Source organism: Mirounga leonina, unplaced genomic scaffold, assembly GCF_011800145.1.
Source record: "Mirounga leonina isolate KUSES-001 unplaced genomic scaffold, KU_Mleo_1.0 Mir_151, whole genome shotgun sequence".
NCBI classification, from domain to species: Eukaryota; Metazoa; Chordata; class Mammalia; order Carnivora; family Phocidae; genus Mirounga; species Mirounga leonina.
In genome coordinates this window covers 100,691,697-100,704,478 of record NW_023270377.1, presented here as the reverse complement: position 1 = coordinate 100,704,478, position 12,782 = coordinate 100,691,697, and the positions used below count along the sequence as shown (strand labels likewise).

General features: G+C 48.2%; 1 protein-coding gene across 2 annotated transcripts in view; it reads right to left on the bottom strand.

The window, feature by feature from the left end:
* Positions 1-12,201, bottom strand: part of RALB (RAS like proto-oncogene B) — a 44,539-nt gene extending 32,338 nt beyond the window's left edge. The window contains exon 1 of one of the 2 annotated variants that reach the window (XM_035008203.1): positions 12,030-12,201. The gene's annotated coding sequence lies outside the window, so the exon portion shown is untranslated. Of the gene's footprint in view, positions 1-11,263; positions 11,383-12,029 lie in introns of those variants that run through there. The other variant, XM_035008204.1, reaches the window with a different exon arrangement.
* Positions 12,202-12,782: the final 581 nt, after the last annotated feature.

Below are 12,782 nucleotides of genomic sequence, written 5' to 3'. Positions count from 1 at the left end.
AACTTATTATGGGGTTGTCATTATTAATTATAACACAGGCCCTTAAAACAGAGACTTCCAGATCAAGTAAAGTAAGTTTATTTATTAAACAAGTTTCAGAGTAAACAAAAAATTGTCGACTTGGGGTCTGGTATTTCAATACAATAGGCCAACTCCCCACGGTTATACCAAGGACACTATAAAAATGAGGGCAACCTAGTACTCATAAGAATCCCATCATTTCACCCATTGATGTAAATAAGGATTTCTGAAAGGATTTTTGAACCTCTGTTACTCAATTGGCAGTGCCTTTTCGGACTGACCATCTCTCCTAGGACTTTACATTCTGAGAAAGGGGCACAGGCCCTTACAGGGACGAGCACAATGTGATGGGCTAAGCGACCGGAATAACATGTGACGTGGCTCAGAGCCCCTCAGCTCCAGGTACTGCTGGTCACCTGGTAAAGAATGTGTATCGGTTAGCGAACAATCTCTCCACAGACAAACTCACTAGGGCTGCTGCGGAACCTCTGCTAAATCTTTCTATTAAATGAAGACACTCAGTCTTGACTTCTCGATTTGGTAAACTTGTGTTTTCTTACTGCTTTTCATTGACTAGGGCCCTCCAGCAGTGAGAGTCCCGGGAAGACACAACTGAAGTCATCAGAGTTCTCTCTTTCTGTGTGCTCAGCCTTGCCGACACATACTTACTTAAAGAAGGAAACTCAATTCTCCCTCCCCTTGTACAACTGCTATTGTCATTAGCACCAGTGGATAGAATATTTTTATACTGTCGTACACATATGACTCAGTTTCCATGTCTATAAAAATAAGGAAGTTGAATTCAATGATCTAAGTTCCTTTCCAGTCTTTTGCTGGTTTTTTCTGAAACTAAATCTGCAAAACAACTTCAATTAGTGCTCCCGGGTGCCTAAGGAAATTTGTTTTAGGTCTTTCTGCTCCCTAATGAATATCTCTTTGTATGTTCTCCCGCCAAAACACACACACACCTAAATGAACAAAAGTTAAATTAACTAAAACAAAAACCAGAAGGCTCTGACGTCACTCACCATAAGCACTCTGCTTCTAGTTTGTACCCTTATGCACATGTCATTCCCTCTGCCAGGACCGCCGTCCTTCCTCCTGTTCAAGGATCGCCCGTAATTTAACAGTCTAAATACTTCCGCCGCCACTTTCCTAGATCTCCCCCAGCGTGGCTGATCCTCTCATAAGTGGGGCCCCGTGCCTGCCGATAAGGCTACTGTTGCATGGAGATAAACCGGTCATTTCCTCTTAGGTGAGGTCTGTCTCTCCCACCACACGGAGGGCTGCCCATTCATCTTTGTGTGCTCAGCGTGCCTGGTACTTAGGAGACGCTCAGTACTTGGAAAAAGTAACCGAGTTCTCCATCTGGGTTGAGAGATCTGGTCTTAAGAGGATATTTAGTAACTGGTAAACTTTGAAAAGTTAATTCATTTCTATGATGACTTTCCTGAACTACAAAGCAACTGAACTACAGTGGGAGGTAATTGGCAAGCTCTGATTTTTTTTTTTTTAAGTATACAGTTGTTTCTGAAATAAAGCCCTCTCCCACTATACCCTCAGCCCCAATGGAATCTGGGAATTTCACTGGCCTTGAGAGGTCTACCAATGTATACAGACTCCAGTTCCTTCCACCTGCAAAGGCAGCTTCAGAGACATTAGGACCACTTTATCTCAAGTGCCTGGGTGGCTCAGTCAGTTAAGCGTCTGCCCACGGCTCAGGTCATGATCCCAGGGTCCTGGGATCAAGTCCCGCGTCAGGCTCCCTGCTCAGCAGGGAGTCAGCTTCTCCCCTGCTCATGCTCATGCTCACGCTCGCTCGCTCTCTCTCTCTCAAAAATAAATAAATAAATCTTTTTTTAAAAAATAGAACCACTTTATCTCTCAGTAGCTGAAGGTCAAATTTGGAACTAGCACGCACGTCCCTGTTCTGAATTACTTATCCAAATACAATCCAGTTTAGAGATGTACTACTATTATTTCCACTTCTACAGCATCTACTAGCATAGAGCACACACTCAGAGCTTGGAGAACTTGCAAGGTCACTTAAGTAGTCTACGGCAGGGCTAGCACACCAGCAGCCTGGCTTCTGAGCCATGACACTGGACTGCTCATTAGTGGACTGGGGTGCGGCGGGGAAGACCTTCAAACACAGTGTGAAATACTGGAATTTTTATCAACGACATAGAACTATGGATCAGAAAGTTCATTAAAGAGAGAAAGGCACAGGCAACTAGGGGACAAGTTCCAGGAGGAAAGAGACCACAAAAAGCCATTCTCATATAGCCCAAAGAATCGAAAGCAGAGACTTGAACAGATTTGTCCACCCATGTTCACAGCAGCACTGTTCACAACAGTCAAAAGTGAAAGCAACCCAAGTGTCCACTGATGAATGAATGGAAAACAAAACGTGGCCTATCTGTACAATGGAATATTATTCAGTCTGAAAAGGGAATGAATTTCTGACAGAAGCTACAACATGGATGAACCTTGCAGACATGAGGCTAAGTGCGATAGGCCAGACACAAAAGGACAAAAACGATACGATTTCACTTATATGAGGCACCTAGAAGCGTCGATTCATAGAGATGGAAAGCTGAATAGTGGTTGCCAGGGGCCAGGGAGGAGAGGATAGGAGTTTGTGTTTAATGAGCACAGAGCTGCAAAATGGGGATGACTGAAAATGTTTTGGAGATGGATGATGGTGACTGCCCAACATGGGGAATGTACTTAATTCATACTTAAAAATCACTAAAATAACAGAGAGGCACCTGGCTGGCTCAGTCAATAGAGCATGCAATGACTCTTGATCTCAGGGTCATGAGTTCAAGCCCCACATTGGGTGTAGAGCTTTCTTTTCAAAAAATCACTAAAATGACAAATCTTATGCTATGTATATTTTACCACAATTTTTTTCAGTAGTTCTACACCAATGACAGCGTGGGACAGGAGAAAAAACAGTCGGCTTGAAGTCTGGAGTCTGCCATTGGGCAGCTAATGCCCTTAGTTCCCTTAGTGAAGTTGCTTTTCTCAGCCTCAGTCTCCTCTGTAAAATGCACAGGGCATGTGTATCCTCAGGGTTATTATGGAGACTAAATGAGAAAACACCTATCGTATATAATACCTGGCTCTGAGTAAGCACTTGCCCGGTTTTTGGACATCATTCTGGTATTCTAGAAAGTCCTGAGAAAGAAGTTGGTCTAGCAGCCAAACCTACTCGAAGGCAGGATGAGCTGCCAGTCCTTAAAGAAGGACAAGAATAGGCCAGGGAGATTCCTTTGCCGAGACTCAGTCCTCTGAGAACTGAGTTGACACCAGTCCAGAACACCACACTAGGAAGGAAGAGGCCTGGCCTCTGGACCTCATTCAGCCGCCCACTCACTGTATCACTAGACCAGTCACTTCACCCTCCTCAGCCTCAGTATTCGCCCTGTCTATCTTTCAGGGTAACCGGGAAGGAACAAATGGGAAAATTCGTACTAAAGGCTTCAGGGCCTCAGAAGCATTTTCAATATGGAAACAAGAGTAGGAGTATTATCATCAGAGGCCCTTCAGACCCTCTCTCTTCTCTATCACCCAAAAGACGATGTCACTCACCTTCAGAAGCACTGCCAGTGGGCATCTCCGGACCTACCCTAAATCTCCTCCAGCAGCTCCGGAAATTTCTCTCACAGAAAATGTCCTAGGGCGCCTGGGTGGCTCAGTCGGTTGAGCAACTGCCTTCGGCTCAGGTCATGGTCCCGGAGTCCCAGGATTGAGTCCTGCATCGGGCTGCCTGCTCAGCAGGGAGTCTGCTTCTCCCTCTGACCCTCCTCCCTCTCATGCTCTCTGTGTCTCATTCTTTCTCTCGCAAATAAATAAATAAAATCTTTAAAAAAAAAAAAAAAGAAAAAGTCCTTCATTCTCTTCCCTGCTAGGTCATGTATGAAGGGTTAGGGAGCCTAAGGAAGCTGCCAGCCAGCCAGCCAGCCATGACTGGGGAGCTACAGTGCCAGAAGAGGGTCTGCCTTCTCCACGGGGGGCAGCATACTGCTGAACATCCAGCCCCCCCCCCCCAGAAGTGCAGACGATCCCCTCCTCCCACTTCCCTCATTACTAGGATTCCCTTCCCCACAGGACCGCAGCCATCCTCTGAAATGACTCATTCCCCACCCACCCACCCCACCTATGCCCAGAATACCAGCCAACTCTTCAAGACCCTCCACCTCTTCCAAGAACGTTCTTCTACCTTTTAGCTTTCCCTGAGACTTGGGTGTGCCCTGGGGACACCTATCTTAAGCAGATTCTATCTTCCTCTCCAGCCATGTGCCTCAGGGCCAGGAAGAAAGTGTCTTTCCTCCCTTCCACTGTCACTTCTAGTAGAGGACTTCCTCCAGAAAAATAATCTCCTTCCTCTTGCATCTTCAAGGCGTAGGCAATCCGCTTTCCCCCACCTGGCTGCCCTCGTGTCATCTTGACCTCGTCACTTCCCTCATCTACTGCTGGTATTTGCTTCCAGTTCACAGACTTCCTTTCTACCCCATCTCCCGTCATCCTCTTCAGTGACCCCTGTGTTCATATGGACAACTGTCATAGAGCTCGGCCTCTCCCAAGTCCTTGGCCTCTTCTCTGAAAACCATTTCCTTCATTCTCCGTCACACTGTTGTGCTCAGGCCCTGCACTTCATCACCATCAGAAACAGCTGTCTCCTCCCAGTCTCCAGCCTCAGCCTCCTTCCTTCTAGCTCCTCCTTCCTTCTAGCTCACTTGCTTAAGTACCCACTACAGTTCCGCTACCACAGTGTCCTGCCTGCTGGGCAAGCCCTGGCCTCTAGTACTTTCTCTCTGGGCGTTAACTCCCTCCGTGCCCCACCTCCCTCCTTCAGCAGCTTAGATCTCACAGTATGAAAACCCTCTTGCTGATACAGTCCCGCCCTCACCTCTTTCGCTCCCTTCCAGCCCCAGCACCTGGCAAGCCAACTCTGCTGGAGAAGGAAAAGATTCTTGCAGCCAGCCTTATGAAGCTTCACATTAAATGCATTTATGATCCCAAACCAGGAATAGGCAATTCACTCAACACTGCCTAGAAATTTTACTCTGGTTCCCCTCCACACCTTCCCTATGCTCACTCTGGACAGATGACCTCACCTCATTTTTCCCAAACACAAGCCATCAGGGACAAACTTCATTGCCCCTCCACCAAATCTACAAACCTACCAGCATCCATGCCCACCTCCTCCTGTCTCCTGCTATATGGATGGATAGCACACTCCTGCTCTTAGCAAAGACCAAGCACTCCACACAGGCTCTGGACTCCATGTGCCACTACCTCCCTGCCCAGGAACGTCATTCCTACCATTATCCCCTTTTTCCTGCATCATTAATCAGTCTTTACCTCCGTAGGGGATCATCCCCGACAGCACAGACACTCTCTACTTAATCTTCATCCCAAACACACACACCCCTTTGATGGCCATACGTCCCTCTAGTTAGTGACACAATTTCCCTGTAGCCCTGGTTATCTATACCAATGCTTCTCAAACTTTAGTTGCCTGGGAATCTCGCTGAAGTGTGTGTGTATTCTGATTCAGCAAGAGTCAGCACTGCCAACCAACTCCCAGATGACTGTTGGTAGGGGGCCCAAGGACCCCACTCTGCATAACAAGGCCCTGTGTCTCCCTCCCTTATGACGTCATTCACAAAATCCCTTCTAATGTGGCTCCCTCCCCCCAGCAAAACTTCCTGAAATTGGGCTGGTCAGAATCACCAATAAACTCCGCGTTGCACACTCCAATAAAAACTTTTCTCTTTCTCCTCTCCCAGTCCCTCCCTGCCTGTAGCAACTGTGAGAGAACACTGCCTAGAAAGAGGAAGGCCCATAGGAGGCCAGTTCGAACACCGCTCTTGGCATCTCCCTCCGGATATGGCCCGGCCCCGGCCTCGGCCTCGAGGGCACCCAGCTCTCCCACCAGCTCACTGCTTCTCTGGCAGCTCGCTGGCAGCTTCCCCAGCCGGCTCTTCCTCCTCTTCCCGGCCTCCTCAGAGCTGGGTCTTACACCCTCCCCACCCCTACACTTTCCTTCAGTGGCCTCATCCATTCCAGCTGCTCTACAAGCAACTCCCAAAGCTTTAAGCCGCAGCCCAGAGCATTCTCCTGCCCTGCAGACTCCTGACCCTCTGCCTAATTGCCACCTCTCCCCCTGTGGGTGTCCTGCGCGCATCTCAAACTTAACCTTCCCAAAACAGAATTCTTGATTCTTCCTGCCCCGCTTCAAATCTGCCCCTTCTCCGCTATCCCCCACCTAGCAGTCACTCAAGTAATTAGTTGTATCCAAGTTATTACTAAAGCCAAAAACCTTGGAGTTATCTTTGATTCCCCCGTGCCTCTCCCCCACCTCAGTTCGTGGCCAATTCTACTGGTTCCCTCTCCGAAACCCGCTTCTTCCATCTCTGCCATACCCTAGGCCCGGGCACCAACCACTGAAGGGCCACGACTTCCTAAATGACCTGTCACGGCCACTTTAGCCCCTCTTCAACCTATTCCCCACACAGCCCCCCGTACGTAAAGCCCTTTAATGGCGCACCATGAATAAAATCCAAACCCGCTAGTCACCATGGCCTACAAGACCTTTCTTCCGCTAGCCAGCTTTGCCTTCTTTCAGTTCCACGAATATGCCCAGTGCCTTCCCACCTAGGATCCCTTTCACCTGCTCTCCTCTCCTCTTGTATTGCTTTTAGGAAGGCCTGAAGCAAGAGGAAGCAAGCGACACACAGTCAAGTAACTGAAGACCCTTATGGCCGCCTGGCGCAGAGAGAAAGACACAGAGTCCGCCATGAGATGGAACTACACGGGAAAGGAAAGGGCCAGATCATTTAAGACCCTGTAGGCCCAGCAGTTTGGGGATTTTAGACTTTCTACTGAGGGCATTGGAAAGCCACTGAAGTGCTCCAAGCAAACTGGGGACACCATTAGACCTGCCTGTTGAAAAGCTCACTCTAGCGAGAGTGCGGAGAAACAGAAGGGCCAAGAGCAGATGTGGGAGATACAGCAGGCCAGGCCAGAGACAATGGAGGGGCTGGAGGTTGAATCAATCACCAACGGCAATGATTCCATCAATCATGTCTAGGTAATAAAGCCCCCATAAAAGCCCAAAGGGAGGTTCGAAGAGCTTCCAGGTTGGGGAACCAGACAGGATACTTCCGCGTGCCACCATGGTGGGCCCCCGACTCCGTGAGGACAGAAGCTCCTTTGTTCAAGACCTTACCCCATGTATCTCTTCATTTGGCTATTGATTCATATCCTTTAATATCCCTTGTTATAAAGCGGTAATCTAATGAGTAAACGGGTTTCCCGAGTTCTGTGAGGTGCTCTAGCACGTTAATCAAACCCAAGCAGGGGGTTGTGAACACCTCTGATTTATAGTGAGTCAATCAGAAGCACAGGTAACAATCTGGGCTTGCGACTGGCATCTGAAGTGGAGTGTGGTCTTGTGGGACCAGGCCCTTAATCTGTGGAACCTGATGCTGTCTCCAAGTAAACAGTGTCAGAATTGAGTCAAAATGTAGACACCTAGCTGGTGTCGGAATTGTGCGGTGGTGCTGAAAAAACCACACACACACCCTGCCTTGGAAGTGGGTACAGAACCCCTTTAGACATGAAAAAAATGGCAGCACTTAATGAATGAACACATATAATTTTAGATTTTAAAAAGGCTTAACATGCAAGTATGAATAGAGGTACCACCTTCACTAAATCCACTACTAAGAAGAGGATGAGCTAATCCACACTCTATAACTGTCTACCCATCCTTTCCTGTTTCTCCCCACAGAGTGGGGTGGAAGGAAGGAGTGGGATGATAGGAGAGGCAGGATGAAAGAAAAGAAAGATACTAGCTCACAAACGAGGGCAGCAAATGGGGGAAAAGGCCAAAAATGGGAAGAAAGGGAACACAAGTTGTGCTGAGTGTCCAATCCACCCAGTGACGACTCTAGGCTGGGCTGGGATGAACAAAAGCCACTCTCACCAGCCTTCGCTTTCTGAAGTTACATTTTAACATGATTTATGAACTCTCTTGTTCTAAATACACCTCATTCCAAGGATATTTGTTAAATGAAACTACTACAATCACAGAAATTTCAGAGATGGAAGGGAACTCAGAGGTCATTTAATCAGGCTTCAGGCTCAGGATGCCTCTTCTCTCCACCTGTAGACACTTCAGGAAGATTTCATCTAGAAGGTAAAAGAATAAAGTCCTTCTATCCAAGTGGATAATTAAAAGGTATTAGGTTTTCAGAAGAGAAATGAAAAAGTGCTGGCCCAATAAATAGTGTCCAAAGATTTAAAATAATGGGGGGGAGGGGGAGGGCTTAGGTTCTCCAAGATTTTTTTTTAGCTACTTTGCCAGTGAGTTTTATTTTTAAAAATACACAGATGATTAATGACTAATTTTAAGCTGTTCATCAAGGAATTCGTTTTGGCAATCATTGTTTAACAATTTTTTTTACGGTTAAAAAAAACTCAGCTGTTTCATTTGCTTTAGGGATCAGCAAGATTTAAATTTCTAATTTCCAAAGCTACTGTATATTTGGCTAATTAATTCTAGCATCTGACAATGAAGAACCAGAAGAAAGAACATAAAGTTAAAAGTCTAATATTAAAAGTTTCTAAAATGGTAAAAACTCCAGCTGCATTTTATTCTCCTGGAGTACATACTTTAGTAAGCATATGAAACAAAGATTTTTCTCAATAATGTCTGGTCTAAACCTTCGAGAGGAAATTTGGTAGCCTCGGACAATGTCAAGGGTCCTCAAGTTCCCTCGTGCAGTCCCCTCCCACATTGTACCACGTTTGGCCTATGTGCCAGTAGAAGGGATGGTATGTCACCTCCAAAATTAGATACAAAGATATCACACTTTCCATCTTGATTGTCTGCTTTCTCTCTCTCCCTCTCTCAGATCACTTGCTCTGGGGAGAAACTTAGCTACCATGTTGTGAAGCGTCCTATGGAGAGAGGCCCACTCGGTGGGGTACTGAAGCTTCCAGCCAGCAGCCATGTGAGTGAGCCACCTTGGAAGCAGATTCTCCAACCCCAGTCCAGCCTTCAGATGACAACCACCTCAGAAGAGACCCTGAGCCAGAAGCACCCACCAAGCTGCTCCCCAGATTCCTGAACTTCAGACACTGTTGAAGCTGTTACGTTTCGGGTAATACAGTACACAGCAGAAAATTCATTCAAGACAGTCAAACTACGAAGTGGCCAGCTATACAGGACCAAACTACTACACTTCCTTCAACTCATGCCATATACCAAGTAAAATTACATAGCATGACATGTTTTCATTTGGATCAGACCTCACTTGAAATTTTCTGTCCATTCCCAATCTGGTGGGCCTAGAGTATACTACAGCTAAGTTGCCCACAAAGCCCTGGCAAAAGCAACAATGACAATATATTAGCAAGTATTGATTAACAGCACCACTTCCTGCATTTAGATTTCAATTTTTTTCAAAAAGCACAAACTCCCCGAAGATTCACTGACACCCATCACGAGAACACTCTCTGTTGGGAGTGTTCACAGAGAACACTCTGTTATCATTATTATAAGCAGTTCCTTTTTTTAAGAGCAACATAAACTTGAAATACCTTCCCTCTTTGACTTCCCACTTCCACATTCTTTTCATCTTTCTTCCCACTCTCGCCTACTGGTCTCTCCTTTTTGAAACCTTTAAGAATACGTGGACATATACGTCCATATTTGTATTTCTAAGTAATCAAAAGAACTGAGGAGCTAAAAGAGCCAGTTCATGGCCAAATCTCCAAGGCCAGCTACATATCTGATATTGGTTAGATCAGTGGATCCGTGCCAAGTGGATAGCTGATGCTCAATAAATGTTAATTTCCCTCCTCTTCCTTACCCATCTCCCCCGTGATTAGGAAAGAGTCCCATTTTCTCTGGTACTCTGGTCTCTCTGATTCAGACTTCTCAACAACACATACCCACTTGAAGAAAAAAAAAAAATCTCAAGCATCTTGCATATCTAACAGCAGGGGCTGTTTGTTTAGAAGTAATTGGAGCCAATGAAAAGTGGGACTCTTGCCTATCATCTTGAGACAAGTTACACTGGGAACATTAGAAGAGTTCACCAAGATCTCTTCCAACACTGTTGTTATACTGTCTCCAAATTTAGCTTTCAGAAAAGGTCTCCACCGATGTTTCTAACTCCATAAATTCCATGAGTGAAGAGGAATTTAGTAACTGAATGCCAAGAGGCATAGTGGGATCGGGTGATGTGGCACAACGGATTACCTCAACTCTCTGGTTTACAAATTTCCAGAGTCTCAAACCATCTCCAGCCAAGGCAAGAACCTTCAAGAATTCAAAACTTTTCTACTTCTTCCACCTTCCACCAACACCCGTTTAGATCCCATTTGACATTTGAATCCTTGTCTTCGTACCTATGTGTCTTGGTCCCATATTCACAAAGTCCTGGGAAAGTTTGTACCACTAGGGAAATCTTGCTGAGATTTCAGATCCCCACTGTTTCCCATGGGAAATACCATGAAAAGTAAAGGAAGGAAAGACTCAGACATGGTCAGAAGAAAGCAGACGAGGGGACAGGACTAAAACCACACACAAGGAATGTGTATCCTTGGCCTTATTCCTTACCCCTACCTCCATCCCACCCCGCTACCACAAAGAACACCTTCAACATTCCTAATTTCATGTTCTCCTAACAGGCAGGGAAAACAATTGCCACCTTCTCACTGCTGCATGCTCTCCAGCTCAGACAGGTGAAAAGTCATGCTCAAGATCCCACCCCTAATAAAGTTGCAAAACCAGTATCAAACCTAGGTCTTCACACCCTGACCTCCTTTTCTTCCCAATATTCAATGCCACCTCCACAGTCACTCCATTTCTGAGAACTTCCATGTTCTAATTCTATTGCTCCAGGTTTAAGGAACATTGCCTTCACCTGTTTGGGCCTTTGACAACCAAGAACCTCGCTCGCTGCTCAGCTGTAGAATGTGGGCCATTTGCACATCTAAAAGACACGCTATAGTCTTTGACAATCAGTGCCCACTATCCATCCCCAAAACTTAAAAAGAAATGAGGTTAGAAAGCTAGGCCATCGCATAAAGTTCCCTCGTCTACAAAGGTTGAAATCACCTCACAGGGAACGTAAATGAACCATCAGCCAAGTCTCTTCCAGGGGCAATTCTAAAGCAGTCCGCCAGCCACACTTCTTCTCCCCAGAAGACTCACCTGATAACAATATCAAAGCTCCAACGTTTCCAATATTCATCTGTAAATTAGCAGAGAAAGGACACTGCTCAAACAAGCAGTCTGGGCACAGCTCTCTCTGCCACTGGCAATTCTGAACCAACCACGACCCCGATAACCTCATATACCTATAAGAGGGCAAGAAAAGAGGAGTGGAAGCCTGGTCCAGCCAGACAGATCAAGTCGGTGGCGCTTCCTATTAGAAGCCACATTCGGTGTCAGCCTCTATCAGAAAGGAACTAAAGGGGGCGGGGGCGGGCAAAGAAACAACTTGAGGCTCACTTGCAAGACAGGACCAAAACAAACAGACCAACCAACTTTTGGAACACGGCCCCGGTTCAGCCCAAGTTCTTAAGGTACTAACAAGTTTTTGCAACACTGTTACAGCTCTTACCCTGCCCACAGCGGCAACTAGGAACTGAGGAAGTGGACCATCCTCGGCTGGAGGCCCGAAAGGGCAGGAAGTGGAAGCAGAGGCCATTTGTGGGAAAAGGGAAGGAGCGGCGAAAAGGGAGAGGCTGGGGCGCCGCCCCCATTTCCTCAGCCCCGGGCCGGTCTCGGAGGCTTTCTCCCGGGGACCGGCCGGGGCCGAATGAGGCCGGCAACCCCGCGTCGCCCTCCGCCCTCCACAGCCTGCACGCAGAGCGCGGGGACAGGCGGCCACCGAGAGTGGGGCGGCGCACCCCACCTCCCCAGCCCGCGCCCCACCTCGCCCGGAGCTGGCCTGTCGGGGCGCTGGCACCCTCACCTGGGACCCGTCCCGCGCCGCCTCGGCCGTCCGCACTGGTCCCGCTGCTCTTAAACCTGCCCCGCCCTCTCCTTCGCCTCCTCCCGGGGCCGGACCCCAGCAGTCCCCTGCCGATTTGTCATTGAGCAGCCCTGGCTCGCTTCCCCACCCCCGAGCGCGCCCCCGGCGTCGCCTAGGCAACCCCGCCTCCCGAGAGGGGGCGCTTTCCTTCCGCTCCAGCCCTCCCCCTGGAGGCCACGCCCCCTGAGAGCGTTTTAGCCAATCCAAAGTGGGGCTGGGAGGCTGGGAGGAGGCTCTGCCAGTGAGGAGAAGCCGCCATAGGCGGGAGGGGCGGGCTCCGCACGGCTGCCCCGCCCTCCTCCACTTCCTCCTCCTTCCCCCGGCCGGACTGGCTGCGCGTGACCGCTGCTGCAGTGGAGGATTCGAGCTGGTCCGGGGACTCTGGGCGTGGGCGGGTGGACGGCGCTCCAGTCGTGGATTTAGGTCAGAGCGGGGCCGAACTAGAGGAAAGCAAAAGGGAGGGGCAGACCGATATAGAAAAACCCAAAATTACGATGCGGCGCGGGCGTGTCTCAGGGTCCAGGCGGCGGTCGGACGCCGGCCGGGGGCACCTGAGGCAGCGGGACTTCCGCCTGCAGCCGCGACTCGCTTGGCTAAATGGTATCCCATTAGCAGTAACGGAATTACTTGACCAGTGCCTAGCAATAACTCGATCCAGATCACATACAAGGGGGAGAATCCTAACCCCAGGTT